This window comes from Schistocerca cancellata, chromosome 1, assembly GCF_023864275.1.
Source record: "Schistocerca cancellata isolate TAMUIC-IGC-003103 chromosome 1, iqSchCanc2.1, whole genome shotgun sequence".
NCBI lineage: Eukaryota > Metazoa > Arthropoda > Insecta > Orthoptera > Acrididae > Schistocerca > Schistocerca cancellata.
Window position 1 is genome coordinate 72,476,418 of NC_064626.1, and position 18,256 is coordinate 72,494,673.

The following is an 18,256-nucleotide window of genomic DNA, read 5'->3' on the forward strand; positions in this document are numbered from 1 at the left end:
GAATTCTTGACTAAAATCGACTAACCACGTTCAATCTCAAAAGGTAATTAGCCTTCACGACCGTTACAATACGTACTTAAAGCGAACCTGATTTGCCTTCTTACAATGGCGCTACTTGCGGAACTCCTGGGCGAAGGGTGCGAAATTTGAGTAGACATGATCTTTCAGATGTAGAAACACGCCTACCAACTTTCGTTTCTATCGCACAAGTCCTCCTCGTTGCTGCGATTTTTTTTTTCCTTCAGTGTAAAAAATGGTTCAAATGGCTCTGAGCACTATGGGACTTAACTTCTGAGGTCATCCGTCCCCTAGAACTTAAAACTACTTAAACTTAACTAACTTAAGGACATCACACACACCCATGCCCGAGGCAGGATTCGAACCTGCGACCGTAGCGGTAGCGCGGTTCCAGACTGTAGCGCCTAGATCCGCTCGGTCACCCTGGCCGGCCCCTTCAGTGTATACCCAAATAAATTTTGTTCTCGCGCATGTCATGAAACGAAATGTCGGAACTGCCTCCCATTGTTTTCCACAGATTTCTGACATTAAATTAATTGACTCGCGGTTATTATACTTGAGTTCCTGTAGCGCGTGTCGATTTGTTGTGTACACTTTATCTCTTACTACTCGCAACAAACAGAAATCTTACGGGATTGAATAGGAACTTTGAATGGGCGAGATGTTGTTGCAAATTACTGCCAAGAAACAAATCATGAATTGCATGCAAAGGAATGTTGGCCATATAAGCCCTTGCCGAATCCTGCTGAAGAAGCGCGATGTTTCGTTATCTTTCACTCAATTCATTTAAAAAAAACGCTTTCAAAATGCTCTGCATATATCTTTCACTGTTCACTGTGTTATTTAAAAAATTGGTCCTATTATTCTTTCACCACTAATTATGCACCATACTCCTGTTTTTGAACATGAAAAGGGTTCCTCATAAAGCAGAATAGGTCCATCGGCACTTCAGTGTCGACAGTTTTTGGTTTTAACATACCCTTGCAAATGCAACCTGGCCTCGTCTGAAAACAAAATTAGGGCAGGATCCATTCCTCCGTCATGCACTTGTCTCAACACCCACTTGTAAAACCAAACCCTGTGAGCGGCATCATTAGGTTTAAGTTCTTGCACTACTGTTCCTTTATGCCGGTCGGTGTGGCGGAGCGGTTCTAGGCGCTGCAGTCTGGAACCTCACGACCCCTACGGTCGCAGGTTCGAATCCTGCCTCGGGCATGGATGTGTGTGATGTCCTTAGGTTAGTTAGGTTTAAGTAGATCTAAGTTCTAGGGGACTGATGACCTCAGATGTTAAGTCCCATAGTGCTCAGAGCAATTTGAACCATTTTTTTGTTTCTTTATGGTGCCTTAGCTCAAGTAACATAGGCTTCTGTACAGAGGTGCAATAAATTTGCGTCGAAGAGGCTTTTGAGGTGAATTTTCCAGGCGGTGTGCAGCGTCATCGAGATGAGCTTTTGAGAGCCATGCACGAAGCCGTTTTCGCTTGCAGAGTTCCCGTTTCCCGAATTTTTTTCATTAATTTGTGATCTGCATCACGATTCTGAATTCAAACTCCTGGAAACTTCCGTTCAAACAATCCCCGGGCAAAACGAGCGGACTCGGTACACACATACGAATCGTAAATAAACTTTGGTTGTGAAATGAAATGGTTCGGTCTCTTCAATGTTTCGTTGGTATGCTTCACTGCTACACTCGTGATGTTTTTTCACAGTTCGAATGACGCGTACTGCAGTCGGCATTAACAGGGAGACGCGGGAGCCATTCGGCTCAGATGCCGGACAAACAACCCCGCGCATGCGGCCCATCAGATAAAAGCAACACCGTGTATATAAAAAGTTGGCGAGTTTTTGACAGACGAGTATGATATGCCCCTATCCATTTATACTCTTGAAACTGAATACATGCACATAACAAGCTAGTGGTCCTGAATAAAATACTTATTTGAACTATCAGTCTGCTGGAAACGATATCTTTCTGTTCGCATTTATGGATGTTGTAGTGTCCACCTAGATGCAGTCAATCGGTATAAATGGAGGCGGAGGTCATTTGGCGCCACGGACCTCGAAAGGAAGCAATGTTAGAGCGGAAACGTGCTATCAGCGTCTAGGTCATTACAAAATAGGCCTTAGATCAGTTGGTAAAGGTTGGAGAAAGGAAATCAGCCGTGGCCTTAATCAAGAAACCAACGCATTTTTTTTTTACATTATGCGAACTAGGAAAACTGAGGAAAAAGTAAATCTGGCTGGACGAACGGGCAGCTTGAGTCCTCCCCATCGGAAAAAAACCGGGTCGCAGAGCGCTCTTTGCTGACAAACTTGCTTATGCGATTTAGAGAAATCGTGGGAAACCTAAATCTGGATGTCATGAAGAGGATTTTAATACAAGTTCTCCCAAATATGAATCCACTGTGTTATTACTTCGCCACCATGCTAGTGTGAAATTGGAGGCATTAGGGACACAGCATTAGCCGAGATAGGATAGAGCAGTCCGAGGACTTGTTCAAGTATGAAGCCATAGCACCGTTCCTCTGACAAGAGGAGGCCGCAGGGTCGGGATGGGGATCGGAGAACAGACTCAATGGTGATATGGTTTAAGGTGCCCGGCAATGGGAATGCCGTGTGGCTAGGGCCTCCCGTCGGGTAAACCGTTCGCCTGGTGCAAGTCTTTCGAGTTGACCTCACTTCGGCGACTTGCGTGTCGATGGGGATGAAATGATGATGGTAAGGACAACACAACACCTAGTCCCTGAGCGGAGAAAATCTCCGACTCAAGCGAGAATCGAACCCGGGCCGTTAGGTATGACATTCCGTCGCACTGACCACTCAGCTACCAGAGGTGGACAAGGTGCCCGGTAACTCACCCCAGAACCGTTCACCCTGGTGGACCTCCGTTGGAAAGATCGTATTCGGAAGGCGGACGAGATGAATTTACCATCGACTGAAATATCGTAGCAGTAAGACAGTACAGCACTCAACGGCCTAGATTAACATCCTGAGGCGGGTGCGTTCAGCCCCGGTCTAACGGTTTCTTTCCTGGCTCTTGCTCTGCTTTCACTTTCGGTAACAACTGATTACCACCTTCTTCATGTCGACTAGGAAATATATGACACAGAGATAATATGCAACTGATTTCATATTTAATATGCTGAAGGCCCAAAACGTTTTTGCCATGAATATTGAATAAAGTTCACCTTTGAGTAGCTTTACTTTTCGCTAATGTAGAGGGAAATTTATTTCAGTATTATTCTGAAACACTGATTTCTCAGATGTTACTTTTGATACGTATCATACTTATTTTTACATGTTAGGAAACGCAGGTGATCTTAAAATCCGATGAACAGGAGACTGGATTCTGACTGCCCCCGACTTTGGCGTTTCTTCATAAGTACACTCCTGGAAATGGAAAAAAGAACACATTGACACCGGTGTGTCAGACCCACCATACTTGCTCCGGACACTGCGAGAGGGCTGTACAAGCAATGATCACACGCACGGCACAGCGGACACACCAGGAACCGCGGTGTTGGCCGTCGAATGGCGCTAGCTGCGCAGCATTTGTGCACCGCCGCCGTCAGTGTCAGCCAGTTTGCCGTGGCATACGGAGCTCCATCGCAGTCTTTAACACTGGTAGCATGCCGCGACAGCGTGGACGTGAACCGTATGTGCAGTTGACGGACTTTGAGCGAGGGCGTATAGTGGGCATGCGGGAGGCCGGGTGGACGTACCGCCGAATTGCTCAACACGTGGGGCGTGAGGTCTCCACAGTACATCGATGTTGTCGCCAGTGGTCGGCGGAAGGTGCACGTGCCCGTCGACCTGGGACCGGACCGCAGCGACGCACGGATGCACGCCAAGACCGTAGGATCCTACGCAGTGCCGTAGGGGACCGCACCGCCACTTCCCAGCAAATTAGGGACACTGTTGCTCCTGGGGTATCGGCGAGGACCATTCGCAACCGTCTCCTTGAAGCTGGGCTACGGTCCCGCACACCGTTAGGCCGTCTTCCGCTCACGCCCCAACATCGTGCAGCCCGCCTCCAGTGGTGTCGCGACAGGCGTGAATGGAGGGACGAATGGAGACGTGTCGTCTTCAGCGATGAGAGTCGCTTCTGCCTTGGTGCCAATGATGGTCGTATGCGTGTTTGGCGCCGTGCAGGTGAGCGCCACAATCAGGACTGCATACGACCGAGGCACACAGGGCCAACACCCGGCATCATGGTGTGGGGAGCGATCTCCTACACTGGCCGTACACCACTGGTGATCGTCGAGGGGACACTGAATAGTGCACGGTACATCCAACCCGTCATCGAACCCATCGTTCTACCATTCCTAGACCGGCAAGGGAACTTGCTGTTCCAACAGGACAATGCACGTCCGCATGTATCCCGTGCCACCCAACGTGCTCTAGAAAGTGTAAGTCAACTACCCTGGCCAGCAAGATCTCCGGATCTGTCCCCCATTGAGCATGTTTGGGACTGGATGAAGCGTCGTCTCACGCGGTCTGCACGTCCAGCACGAACGCTGGTCCGACTGAGGCGCCAGGTGGAAATGGCATGGCAAGCCGTTCCACAGGACTACATCCAGCATCTCTACGATCGTCTCCATGGGAGAATAGCAGCCTGCATTGCTGCGAAAGGTGGATATACACTGTACTAGTGCCGACATTGTGCATGCTCTGTTGCCTGTGTCTATGTGCCTGTGGTTCTGTCAGTGTGATCATGTGATGTATCTGACCCCAGGAATGTGTCAATAAAGTTTCCCCTTCCTGGGACAATGAATTCACGGTGTTCTTATTTCAATTTCCAGGAGTGTATTTTAAGTTAGCCTTAAAACTGTTCGTCGAACGCCGTCTTCGGGAAATGCAAGGCACTGAGCGAGCGAGCGCGGAAGTCCGCAGAGAACGTCTCCTTTCCCTAAAGAGGCATTTGCATCATTCTCGTATCTTTATGTGTGAAAAGAAAGAAAGAAAAAAGAATAATAAGTAAAGCTCAATCGTCGCTTTGAAAAAGAAAGCAACTGAAAGTTTGCAGCTATAAGCAGGCGCATCACCGAAATATAGCGGTGTTCTCCATATTTTCCGACGAATGCGGACATTTCAAATGTGCTAAAGCTCCGCAAGTCGACTGAAGGTGATGTCACTGAAGTGCAAAACGATGAGGAGGAGGAGGAGGAGGAGGATTGGTATGTGGGGCGCTCAACTGCGCGGTGATCGGCGCCCCTACAAAGTCCCAATTTTTACACAGGTCATTTCCTTTTTACAATCCAACCTAGTCACTGTCACAAATGATGATGATGATGAGGAGGAGGAGGAGGAGGACAATACCAACACCCAGTCCCCGGACAGAGAAAATCCCCAACCCGGCCGGGAATCGAACCCAGAACCCCGTGATGCAGGGGCAGCAACGCTAGCCCCTAGACCTGCGGACGAAGTGCAAACGAGAAAGAACAACCACAGTTTCACAAAGATCAGACATACCTCGTGTATCGGCAGACAGCAGACAGTGATTGTGAAAATTCGCGTGAAATCAGCGGAAGTTGTCACAAGTGAGCTCTACATTCCCACCAGTAGTCCAACTAGCACAATGACTGTGCGGACAGACTTTGAAAGACTGTGGTACAATATCGAGCAGCTCCTTATAGGATACACGTTTTGTTTTCAATCCTAAGCGACGTTTGAGGAGCTGTAAGGAGGAAGCCACTAGACAGCTGTGACTAGAGACGAGCGATTGAGAATGATCACGCTGTACGCTGTGGCAATCCAATCGAAGGGTTTGGGTTTGGCGAATGCCAGGAGAAAGTTAGCTGCCATCATGTGTACTGACGACAGTGAAGTGTAGCCGAGGTGGTGCTACGGTTCTGGGATATTTTCCATGGTTTGAGTGTCATCCGTTATTGCGCATAAGAAAACACAAAATGTGGGAGGATACGATTACATTTTACATCAATGTGTACTGCGTACAGTGGAGGAACATTTTTTATCAGCACACTAACGTGTAAGTAGACTGTTTATGTTTTCTTTATGTAAGTAGGCTGTTTATGTTTTCTTATTGGCAACGTTACGTAGCGCTCTGTATGAAAATCACTGGCTGTGCTGTGTGCAGTCTGTGGCTAGTTTGCATTGTTGTCTGCCATTGTAGTGTTGGGCAGCTGGATGTGAACAGCGCGTAGCGTTGCGCAGTTGGAGGTGAGCCGCCAGCAGTGGTGGATGTGGGGAGAGAGATGGCGGAGTTTTGTAATTTGTCATGAACTGCTATATATATATATTATGACTTTTGATGATATTAAGGTAAATACATTGTTTGTTCTCTATTAAAATCTTTCATTTGCTATGCCTACCAGTAGTTAGTGCCTTCAGTAGTTTGAATCTTATTTAGCTGGCAGTAGTGGCACTCGCTGTATTGCAGTAGTTCGAGTAATGAAGATTTTTGTGAGGTGATTTGTGAAAGGTATAGATTAATGTTAGTCTGGGCTATTCTTTTGTAGGGATTTTTGAAAGTCAGATTGCGTTGCGCTAAATAATATTGTATGTCAGTTTAAGCACAGTTTTGTATAATTGTCTAGGGGGACGTTTCATAAACGTATCCTGTCTAAAAGTAGCATATGTGAGGCTACGGTTTGTGAACCTTAACATTCCTGAAGCGGAATGGCGTTCCCAGAATCCCGACACGAACCTTATCGAACACCTTTGGGATTAGTTATAACGCAGACTTCTCTGCTGACCCCAGCGTCCAACATCACTGCCTTCTTTGGCTGTTGAGGAAGAACTGGCTGCTGTTCCTCCACAGGCATTCAGGCACCTTATTGAAAGGGTCCCAAGCAGAGTTCAAACCGTCATATAGGCGAAGAATGGACACACCCCATATTAACGTCCATTAATATGGGTACAGATACTTTCGACCACATAGTGTCAAGTGAAGCACAAAAATTATGCATTGCATTCGAGAATGTCTGTGTATTTCAGGTCACTGTTGATGCATCAATGCGAATAGCCTTGCCGCAGTGGTAACACCGGTTGCCGTCAGACCACCGAAGTTAAGCTTTGTCGGGCTTGGCTAGCTCTTGTATGGGTGACCGTTCTGTGTTCCGAGCGCTGTTGGCAAGCGAGGTGCACTCAGCCCTTGTGAGCCAACTTGAGCAGGTACTTCATCGAGAAGCAGCAGCACCGGTCACACAAACTGACAGCGGCACGAAGAGCGGTGTGCTGACCACAAGCCCCTCCATACCCGCATCCAGTGACGCCTGTGGGGATGACACGGCGTTCGGTCGGTACCGTTGGGCCTTCCGAGGTCTGTTCAGACGGAGTTTAGTTTAGTTCTTAGTAGATGCATCAGTAAATTAAGGTGAAACACGTATGACAAAATGCAATACACACTGATTCAGTTGCCCGTGGACATAACCTAAAAATCGGTAATATAATATTTAGAGATTTAGAGAGGAATTCGTGGCTGGCCGCATCAAACCAGTCATAAGACTGATACTAAAAAAAATAAAAATAAAAAAAATTAGAAACTATTATTACAGTTTCCGTATGGCACGTTCCGGCAGTCGCTGCTATTAGACCATAAAAACGCAGAAACAACATAACTCATCAATGAGTACAATGCAGCACATAAGCTGCAAACGGATTATACTGCTGAACTGCGTAGCAGCAAAACATACTTACGAGTCACGCAGGCGCCTCAGACGCGGCTGAAGGCTGATGTGGTTGCTGATGCTACCGCTACGATACCACACTTCTGAAACACAAAAGGTAAGAACAATCAACATTACACTACCCTGTCTTATGCGAAATCCAATAATTAGCATTGCATATATATAGAACCTTAAATGTATGAAATTAACACAGGGTGATTCAAAAAGAATACCACAACTTTAAAAATGTGTATTTAATGAAAGAAACATAATATAACCTTCTGTTATACATCATCACAAAGAGTATTTAAAAAGGTTTTTTTTTTTTCACTCAAAAACAAGTTCAGAGATGTTCAATACGGCCCCCTCCAGACACTCGAGCAACATCAACCCGATACTCCAACTCGTTCCACACTCTCTGTAGCATATCAGGCGTAACAGTTTGGATAGCTGCTGTTATTTCTCGTTTCAAATCATCAATGGTGGCTGGGAGAGGTGGCCGAAACACCATATCCTTAACATACCCCCATAAGAAAAAATCGCAGGGGGGAGATCGGGGCTTCTTGGAGGCCAATGATGAAGTGCTCTGTCACGGGCTGCCTGGCGGCCGATCCATCGCCTCGGGTAGTTGACGTTCAGGTAGTGCTTGAACCAATTTCAGACGATAAGGTTTCATAACTAACCCTTTTCGTAGGACTCTCCATACAGTTGATTGTGGAATTTGCAGCTCTCTGCTAGCTCTGCGAGTCGATTTTCCTGGGCTGCGAACAAATGCTTGCTGGATGCGTGCTACATTTTCATCACTCGTTCTCGGCCGTCCAGAACTTTTCCCTTTGCAAAAACACCCATTCTCTGTAAACTGTTTATACCAACGTTTGATACACCACCTATCAGGAGGTTTAACACCATACTTCGTTCGAAATGCACGCTGAACAACTGTCGTCGATTCACTTCTGCCGTACTCAATAACACAAAAAGCTTTCTGTTGAGCAGTCGCCAACTTAGCATCAACTGACGCTGACGCCTAGTCAACAGCGCCTCAAGCGAACAAATGTACAACTAAATGAAACTTTATAGCTCCCTTAATTCGCCGACAGATAGTGCTTAGCTCTGCCTTTTGTCGTTGCAGAGTTTTAAATTCCTAAAGTTGTGGTATTCTTTTTGAATCACCCTGTACTTTAATACAACTTTTTACAGATAGCAAACTGCAAACCGAGGCTTGCGTATTCGAATTCCACAGTAATCGTGGTCGTGGAAGGTACTGTTCGTGAGTTACGTCTATTTGCTCTCCTGAGTTTTCTTCTGGCGAGGACTATGCGGAATTCTCGCCATCACGGCAACTGTGTCCCTCCGCTGTGTCTTTGTCTACCGCGGTCCACAAAGGTAAGTGAGTACCTAGGGCGAAAACGCAGGGCACTGTGAAAACCGCACAATAGTTAAATTTTGCGTCTAGTGTTGATAACGCACGTCAGCTGGAATAGAAATGTTGGCGCCGTAGTTCCTGATTTAGACGGTCCGTCATTGCGCTGGGTGGCATCAAAAATCAATCTCTCTGCAGTTTCCCGTCAAGGGAGGTCATATCTCACTGTCTGCCTGACGGAAGTTGGCTAGTTTCCTTGGTGCGCGAGAGGAGTAGGTTAAGTGTTTCTCCCTTCCCCTACCCGTCATTTCCATAATTATCCATTCCGACACAAATAAAATAGTACACCGCATTGCACTGGACAAGGAAGGTGGATTCATCATTACCTTTATCATCCCCTTGCATGGTTTAGCTGTTGTAATCACCTGTTACGATCTCTATCATCCATCCATCCATTCATCTCTTACGAGGTCTACCCAGTTCTCTCTTTCCTGTCGGCCGATAATTCATTACCTTTTTTGGCAACGTATTTTCTGTCATTTTATCAACATGATTTTCCCATTTCAATGGGCATGTCAGGTTCCGCTTTAAAAATCATTTTGTCCGTATCGGAGAAACAAATCGACGCTTTCCGTCAGCACTATTTGTTTGGGCTGACTCCAGCTAAATATTGCACAAACGAAATGGCAACTATCTTCGGAGACACGAAAGAAAATGCGCCTGACGACTAATTGGGGAGACACTCTGTACAGCTTCCTCCGAAGTACGATTCGCGGTAATACCACAAAGTTACCGCTACAGAGATTTACACGGAGGCTTACCAATAATCGTTCCTCCAACGCAGCAGTCGGGACTGCGCGCGCGTATGTGTGTGTGTGTGTGTGTGTGTGTGTGTGTGTGTGTGTGTGTGTGTTTTGTCCTTCCCGTTAGTTAGTTTAAGTTAGATTAAGTAGTGTGTAAGTCTAGGGACCGATAACCTCAGCAGTTTGGTCCCACAGGAACTTACATAAATTTGCAATTTTCGGGAGTCGAAGAGGAAAGGGGGAAATTACCAGTGGTACACAAAGCACACAGAGGTTATTATTAAACTTTCGCTACTTGAGAGGGTCCTCAGGACGAATGAGTGATCTTGGGACAAAGAAACTTCATAAGAAATAATGAATAAACCACTGAGAGAAACTCGTGTTAATATCCGCATCAGAGGTTAACATTTGTTAGATGCGTACAATGTTTACGTTACAGGTTACAAACGTTGTTCAATGTGATGACCAACTGCATTCACTACAGCCTGGAACCGCACTAGAGATAGCTCTACGGCTGCCCGAAACATCTCAGGTGGGATGTTGGATGCCTCCGTCGCAATGCACATCTTTAACCTCCAACGTGTGCTGGTGTCCCGTTGATCATCCCTGTTCTTCAGGTAACCCCACAGCCAGAAATCACACGGATTCTCTGGGTTCAAATCTAGTTACCTTGGTGGCCACGCAGTTTTGACCGCTCGGCCAATGATTCGGTTTTCAAAAATGGTTCAAATGGCTCTGAGCACTATGGGACTTAACAGCTGTGGTCATCTGTCCCCTAGAACTTAGAACTACTTAAACCTAGCTAACCTAAGGACATCACACACATCCATGCCCGAGGCAGGATTCGAAACTGCGACCGTAGCGGTCGCGTGGTTCCAGACTGAAGCGCCTAGAACCACTCGGCCATTCCGGCCGGCGATTCGGTTTTCTCCAAATGTGTTACGGAGTAACCGAGTTACCTCACGAGGAATATGAGGTGCATCAAAACAGTTGGGTCTGAAGTATCTCTGATCACATGTTCGCGGGGCAGATGGCAGTAACGTGTGCCGTTTACGCAGCATGTCCGTAGTCCTTGTGGTTGAACCCTACGTCGTTGTAACAGTACCGTCGCCTAACGACAAATCGTGACACTAATACCACTAAGAACGCAGATCCTGTAACGCACAGTCTTAACATCATTTCTATAAAGTTGGGTACCAATGCGGTAAATAGTTTTCCATCTACGCTGGCTCAATTAACGAAAATTTACTTAAATTTACTTATATCTACCCTGTACTCTCCGCCGTACAGCATAACGTGACTTAAGGATTAGACACGAAAATGCAGATTTGGTCCGTGCATCATCTAGTGGTTCATACCACAGTTGCCTGTATTAAATCATCATCATCATCATCATCATCATTTAAGACTGATTATGCCTTTCAGCGTTCAGTCTGGAGCATAGCCCCCCTTATACAGTTCCTCCATGATCCCCTATTCAGAACTAACATTGGTGCCTCTTCTGATGTTAAACCTATTACTTTAAAATCATTCTTAACCGAATCCAGGTACCTTCTCCTTGGTCTGCCCCGACTCCTCCTACCCTCTACTGCTGAATCCATGAGTCTCTTGGGTAACCTTGCTTCTCCCATGCGTGTAACATGACCCCACCATCTGAGCCTGTTCGCCCTGACTGCTACATCTATAGAGTTCATTCCCAGTTTTTCTTTGATTTCCTCATTGTGGACACACTCCTGCCATTGTTCCCATCTACCAGTACCTGCAATCATCCTAGCTACTTTCATATCCGTAACCTCAAGCTTGTTGATAAGGTAACCTGAATCCACCCAGCTTTCGCTCCCATACAACAAAGTTGGTCGAAAGATTGAACGGTGCACAGATAACTTAGTCTTGGTACTGACTTCCTTCTTGCAGAAGAGAGTAGATCGTAGCTGAGCGCTCACTACATTAGCTTTGCTACACCTCGCTTCCAGTTCTTTCACTATGTTGCAATCCTGTGAGAATATGCATCCTAAGTACTTGAAACCGTCCACCTGTTCTAACTATGTTCCTCCTATTTGGCACTCAATCCGTTTATATTTCTTTCCCACTGACATTACTTTCGTTTTGGAGATGCTAATCTTCATACCATAGTCCTTACATTTCTGATCTAGCTCTGAAATATTACTTTGCAAACTTTCAATCGAATCTGCCATCACAACTAAGTCATCCGCATATGCAAGACTGCTTATTTTGTGTTCACATATCTTAACCTCACCCAGCCAGTTTATTGTTTTCAACATATGATCCATAAATAATATGGACAACAGTGGAGACAGGTTGCAGCCTTGTCTTACCCCTGAAACTACTCTGAACCATGAACTCAATTTACCGTCAACTCTAACTGCTGCCTGACTATCCATGTAAAGACCTTTAATTTCTTGCAAAAGTTTGCCTCCCATTCCATAATCTTGTAGAACAGACAAGAACTTCCTCCTAGGAACCCGGTCATATGCCTTTTCTAGATCTATAAAGCACAGATACAGTTCCCTGTTCCACTCATAACACTTCTCCATTATTTGCCGTAAGCTAAAGATCTCGTCCTGACAACCTCTAAGAGGCCTAAATGCCCACTGATTTTCATCCAATTGGTCCTCATCTAATACTCGCACTTTCCTTTCAACAGTACCTGCGAAGATTTTACCCACAACGCTGATTAAAGAGATACCTCTGTAGTTGTTACAATCTTTTCTGTTTCCATGTTTAAAGATTGGTGTGATTACTGCTTTTGTCCAGCCTGTATTAAAGAGATTGTAATTTGCCGTCTCCCCCACAGTGTGTTCATTACAGACGGAGTAGTAGCTACTATTCGGAAAGAAGATTTGAAAAACGTGAATTCTTGATAGAAGTCAAATGTCTTAACAATGCGTCAAATCGTTCAGTCTCGAATTTTTGGCTACGGAATGGTGCTATACCGGCCTGAAAGCTTAATCTTTTACCTGTATCATTATTCTTCTTTTATCTGTATTATTACTCTTGCGTGACACATTTTTTTGCTTCTCTGGTGTCTGATTTATGGCGTCAGAATATTTAGTTGAGCAGCTTGCAGTGCAGCAAACTCGCCAAGTAAACAGAGGAAAATAGCGGGCTTTGTGTCGGCCGGATTCACACACAGCCTCCCAATACGCGTTCGTTCAGGCCGATAACTGGGCAGAAACGGCGTGTGCTAGCTTAAGCCGTTTATGGAGGATATGGAGCGTTCATTCGCAAACAAAATGCGCGCATCTGCTTCGTGTGCGCAATTAAAATAGAAAGCTACGCCCATTACGCCGACTTTACCCAGCAATAAAAGTGGATTAGCTTTTTTTCCAAAGAGCGCTCTTACTGCGTGCAGGTTCCCGTAATTGCGAACTCAAAGCGGCTTATTAATTCGGGTGTTGTCTATCCGCTTGACTCCCTACCTGTTCGGGCGGGTGAAATCGTCGCCGCGGGCCTTCCGTGTTTGTTTTCCCGTTTCATCGCCGTAATTACGAAAATTTTGCGAATAAGTCGCTAAGCCGATATACACCTGGGCAGCAGAGACACGTTTCATATATCTGCCAAATAATACTGATAAAAGGTTTTGGTTATACGGCAGGAAAGTGAGTTTTGATCATACAGAAGTCTACAAATGCTATTACATCAAACGAGCGAATATCTTATTGCCGATTATTTACTCATTACGTAACGCTATTAGATCAAAGGGGCGAACATTATTGCAGGTTATTTACTCATTAACACAGTCATGGAGCTTTTAGGCAGCTCACCGCATACGAATTAGACCGTGCTAAATCATATGGCGGCCGGCAAGAGATTCTGTTTCTACTGATAACTTCATCTACGTCTGCACTCCGAAAACCACATTACAATGCGTGGAAGAAAGAACTACTTGTAACAATACCACTTACCTCTTTACATGTTCCATTCGCGAATAGTGCGTGGGAACATCGATAAACCTACGTATGAACTCCTATTTTGTCGTCGTGATCATTTCACCACACGCAGTACGGTCGTTCCCTTCAGAGGGACCGAACATCCAGATTTAGATCTTCAATTAATGCAAATGCCGAGATTATTTCTTTGAATTGACACGTCTGATTACCTCCCAACCATTTCTACGTCCAAACTTGTGCTCTGTTTCTACCGATTTCCTCTGCGACGGATGTTGCACCCTCATTTCCCTCCCTTCTTTCTTTTCGAAGTTACTGGGGGCGAAGTAGTTTGGAAAAAAAAAAAAAACCAAAAAAAAAAGACCATTGCCTTGCTAAAGTCACGATCGATCTGAGCATTTGTATCAAGTGATTTACTCAAACTGCGGAAAATGTAAACGTAGTGTGTGTGTGTGTGTGTGTGTTATTGGGGAGGGGGTGGGAAGGGGGGAGGAAGGGGGCGGGGAATCTGAACCACACTTGCCCTGTCAGTTCAGTACTTGAACTATCTCTCTAATTCTTTTATAGTAATAATAATAAAAATAATAATAACAATCGTAATCATGGACAACATTATCATTATCATCTTGTACAAATTCTCATCACTGGCATTGTCTGCTTGAAACACAGGCCTCCGCATCTTCTCTCCTCTTCCCAAAGCATCTGTCGAGACTGGCCCATTCTTTTCTTCCAAATGCTTTCTTTCACTCCTTTCATTCACTTTTCCTTTGTCCTTCCTCTTGCCCTACATCTTCATCTCGTGCATCTACCTACGCATCCTCGTCTTTTCCACTCTATTCGCATGTCCATACCATTTTAATTTTTTCTTCTCAATCTCGTCTTGCATGTGTTCCTCGTGTGTTAGCCTCCTAATACTGTTTTTCTCATATTTTACAATTCTGTCACTCTCAACCTGAATTCTCAAAAACTTTACTTTTTCCTTTTCCTTTAATACAGGTTTTTGCAGCGCACGACAAATTTTTTGGTATATCAGTAACTTAATTTTCTGGAAAACTTCTTTTCGTGTCGTCTTGCAATGAAGGCAAAGCTGCGTTTCCCCCTCCCCATTTCTTTTTTTTAATGATCACGTGCTACAGCACGTGCCCACGTTTTAGGCCATCGACACTCCCCTACGAAGTGATTCCATTTGACGAGTAGCACGTGCGTTCAGCTCCGGAGAAGATCTATGAGCCGGAACAAATTAGCTATATCTGCTCGTGACCACCCATCTGGAACAGATCGTAGGTGGGACAGATGGCCCATGAAACGTGTACGAGCGCAAGAACTCCTGCTCTGTCCTCACACTCGAGACCTCATATTTACTTTATCACCGCGCTTCAAGTTTCCTATTGCTTGCTAACCAGTCGGCCAAAAGTACTTGGAGGCAAAAGCAGTGTGACGGTAATATGAAATATGAAGACAAGTACGCTGTACAAACTGTCTTCAAACTCTCGTTTACGACGCCTGGCGCGTCAGAGACAGACAAACGAATCGCAGAATCTATAGTGACAACTTCATCTCGTGGAAAGTGCAGCGAGATGTGTCACGTATTGAGTACTTTTCTCATTACTTATGAAGTTCGTCCTTGTTCCTGGATGTGTTCGTAAGAGACTGGGTCCGTCTACACTTTCTGCCGTGGAGCTGAACTTAGGGTATTTCTCTCCCATGCGAAAACTCTGTATCTTGTACGCAAAGGCGACAACAGCGTATCTTTGCGCATGTTATTTCGACATCAAGGCACTTAAGCAAACGACGCTGGTCGTACTCCTACGTTTGTCAAATAATAGGAACGAAACGTTGTCTGGTTACCAGCTTGGAGTTGCTTCACAACATTTGCTCTATAAATGCAAACAATTTTGGTTCAGCTTCGCCGCGACCATCGCAAATATCAAATGAAAATACGAACTGCTGCAGCCACTCACATTTCTTCCCGCTACAGATTTCTCAGCTTTATACCTCCATGGAATGTTCAAATGTATGTAAATTCCTAAGGAGCCTAACTGCTGAGGTCATCGGTCCCTATACTTACACTGAGTCAGTCGGCAAGACACAGCACAATCAGGAGCACCTCCGAAGATGTCCAACGCAGCTGTGGACGAAACGTCAGAGTAGAAGAGTTCCATGGACCACGGCCATACAACCCGGAAGAATTCTCGGCAGCTAACTTAAACTAACCTATGCTAAGAACAACACACACACACACACACACACACACACACACACACACACATGCCCGAGGGAGGACTCGAACCTCCGGCGGGAAGAGCCGCGCAAACCGTGGCAGGGCCCCAGACCACGCGGCCACAAACTTACACTTGGCGCCACAGAATTTATTTCAATGCCAGATTGCAGCTGATGTCGAAATTTCAGTTTCGTCACGCACAAATAGTACTACGTTCCAAGCGAAAGCGATAGTTTTGCGAAAATATAAATGTTTGTATGGAGAGACAAAAGCAGAAAAGTAGCTCGATGTGGTGCTTACTCCAGCGTCACCAGTTGTCAGGGTAAGCAACTGCTGGAGAATGTGGCGTGGGGCAGAGAGGCAGAGACGGAGTGTACACTGGCCACACCGCAAAATATTTTCCGTCTCTCTCTCTCTCTCTCTCTCTCTCTCCCCAACCCTCCTGCAGCAGCCTTTTTATGTGCACAACACTATGGTTCAGAGGCACGAAAAACACAGACTATTTAAAAGTTGCAGCAAATCTACAATGTTGAACATACGGAAAATGAAATCTGTGCCCTGCTTTACATGAAATTAACACTTTACTGTTAAATTCCTTGGATTATTTATATTTAAGTTCTTTTTACGAATATTAAAAGTTTTATTTTTTAAAAAAATATATGAATTTTTTTCTCAGAAACTATTAAAGAGATTTCTACAAAATTTTAAACTTTTAATCTCTTTACATACGTAAGCTCCTCTCATGAGGCTTTTTGAATATCTCGAATAGGAGAATTTCAATAATTTTTAATTATAATTCTGTAAGTAGAATATAAAATTTCATAATTCTAGCCTTATAGATTTTGAGAGAAAGGTTCATAAACTTTAAAAAACATATTTTTCAGGAAATGCAATTTAAAGTTCAACCTAAAGTTTTCACTTATGTCGGCTTTTCAGAAGGCTCCAATTTTATATTCAGGGTCCTCTTTTCCTACAAGGTTTCTCGTCTGGTTTCTTTTTTCCTGCCTTCTTTCCTTAAAGCCCATTCTCTCTAATAACATCATCCTCCCTACGTTCCAGTCATTACATACAACAACTGCATCATAAGTTGCAATTCTGATTACGCTAGTAAATGAAAATATGGTTTTTGGGCATCGTTTCCATATCAGTGAACTTAGAGACTCATTTGGATTTTGTGTTTTGCCATGTACACACTTTTTTATATGTTCAGCGTCGGCCAGAAACCTGTAAATGAGTTGACAACATCCAGGATACAATTTGGAAGCCTCTCCTTGTGAACGTAAAGGTTGTTATCCCTATGAGCCTCTAGAAATTGAAGAGTTGCTTCAAGAAGTGGGCACGGAAGGAAGGTCGCGTCACACATTTAATTATTTTTCAGACACTTCGTAAGCAATTTTTTCATCGTTGAAACTTTGAGAACGTATTGTCCGCGAGTTCTACAAATAAATAAAAAATTAATTGAAAATTGACATTTTCGGTAAATTCCGTGAACGTCCCCCCTTCAGGGTACACCATGTAGTGTGAAATTGGTAAAAAAGTTGTGAAGCTGTAGGGGACAAGATCAGATGTCAATTAACAACAGTACGTTAAGTTAGAGCAGGGCTTCACAACATACGTGCTCGCGGAGCATGCTGTGAGCAGCAAGGCGCGAGCACAGAGCAGCGCGAGCACGCTACCCCCACGGACCAGAGCGGAGAGTGGGGAAAGTCACGTGGGGCACACAACAGCTGCGCCAGTCAATGTAAATCCGCGGCCACCTGCAGGGATATCACTCACGAATAATTACTGCGACAAATGAAACAAATAAAGGAGAATGCACACATGCCACATAATTTTATTAGCTTAGTGTATGCCTCTACATTCGCATTAATTTGTGAACTGTTATACAATAAAAGGTGTCACTGAAGTGGTATTCTCGGTTATCTTGTACTTTTTGCCCTTTACAATTGCGTCTATGTTCGGAGTAATTGTTCTTGTGCATTTTAGGCGCAGCGTGCAGTTTAAATTTCGATCAGACAATGCGTTTCTCAGGCGCGTCTTGTTACATTTCATTGCAGAGAACAGCTGTTCACAAACATACGTGGAACCGAACATTGATAATATTGTAGCCGCCAGTTTGTGCAAACGAGGAAATCTATCCTGAGGGAAGTGTCTGTAGAATTCCAAAATGCTTTTCTTGTTCTGAAATTTGTCTCTGTATTCTCTGTCACACTGCAGGTCAATAATTTCTAGTTGCAGCTCAGGACGAATCTCTTAAATATTCGCTGAATATGGAGAGAACAGATCAAAATCACTGTCTAGTGCTGTCAGATCTTGA

The 18,256-nt window shown here is 44.8% G+C and overlaps 1 protein-coding gene across 2 annotated transcripts in view; it reads right to left on the bottom strand.

Annotated features, from left to right (window-relative positions):
- Positions 1–18,256, bottom strand: part of LOC126165243 (protein-tyrosine sulfotransferase-like) — a 1,037,382-nt gene that overhangs the window by 778,737 nt on the left and 240,389 nt on the right. For both annotated transcript variants that reach the window (XM_049920304.1, XM_049920303.1), the window contains exon 2: positions 7,679–7,751. The gene's annotated coding sequence lies outside the window, so the exon portion shown is untranslated. The remainder of the gene's footprint in view (positions 1–7,678; positions 7,752–18,256) is intronic.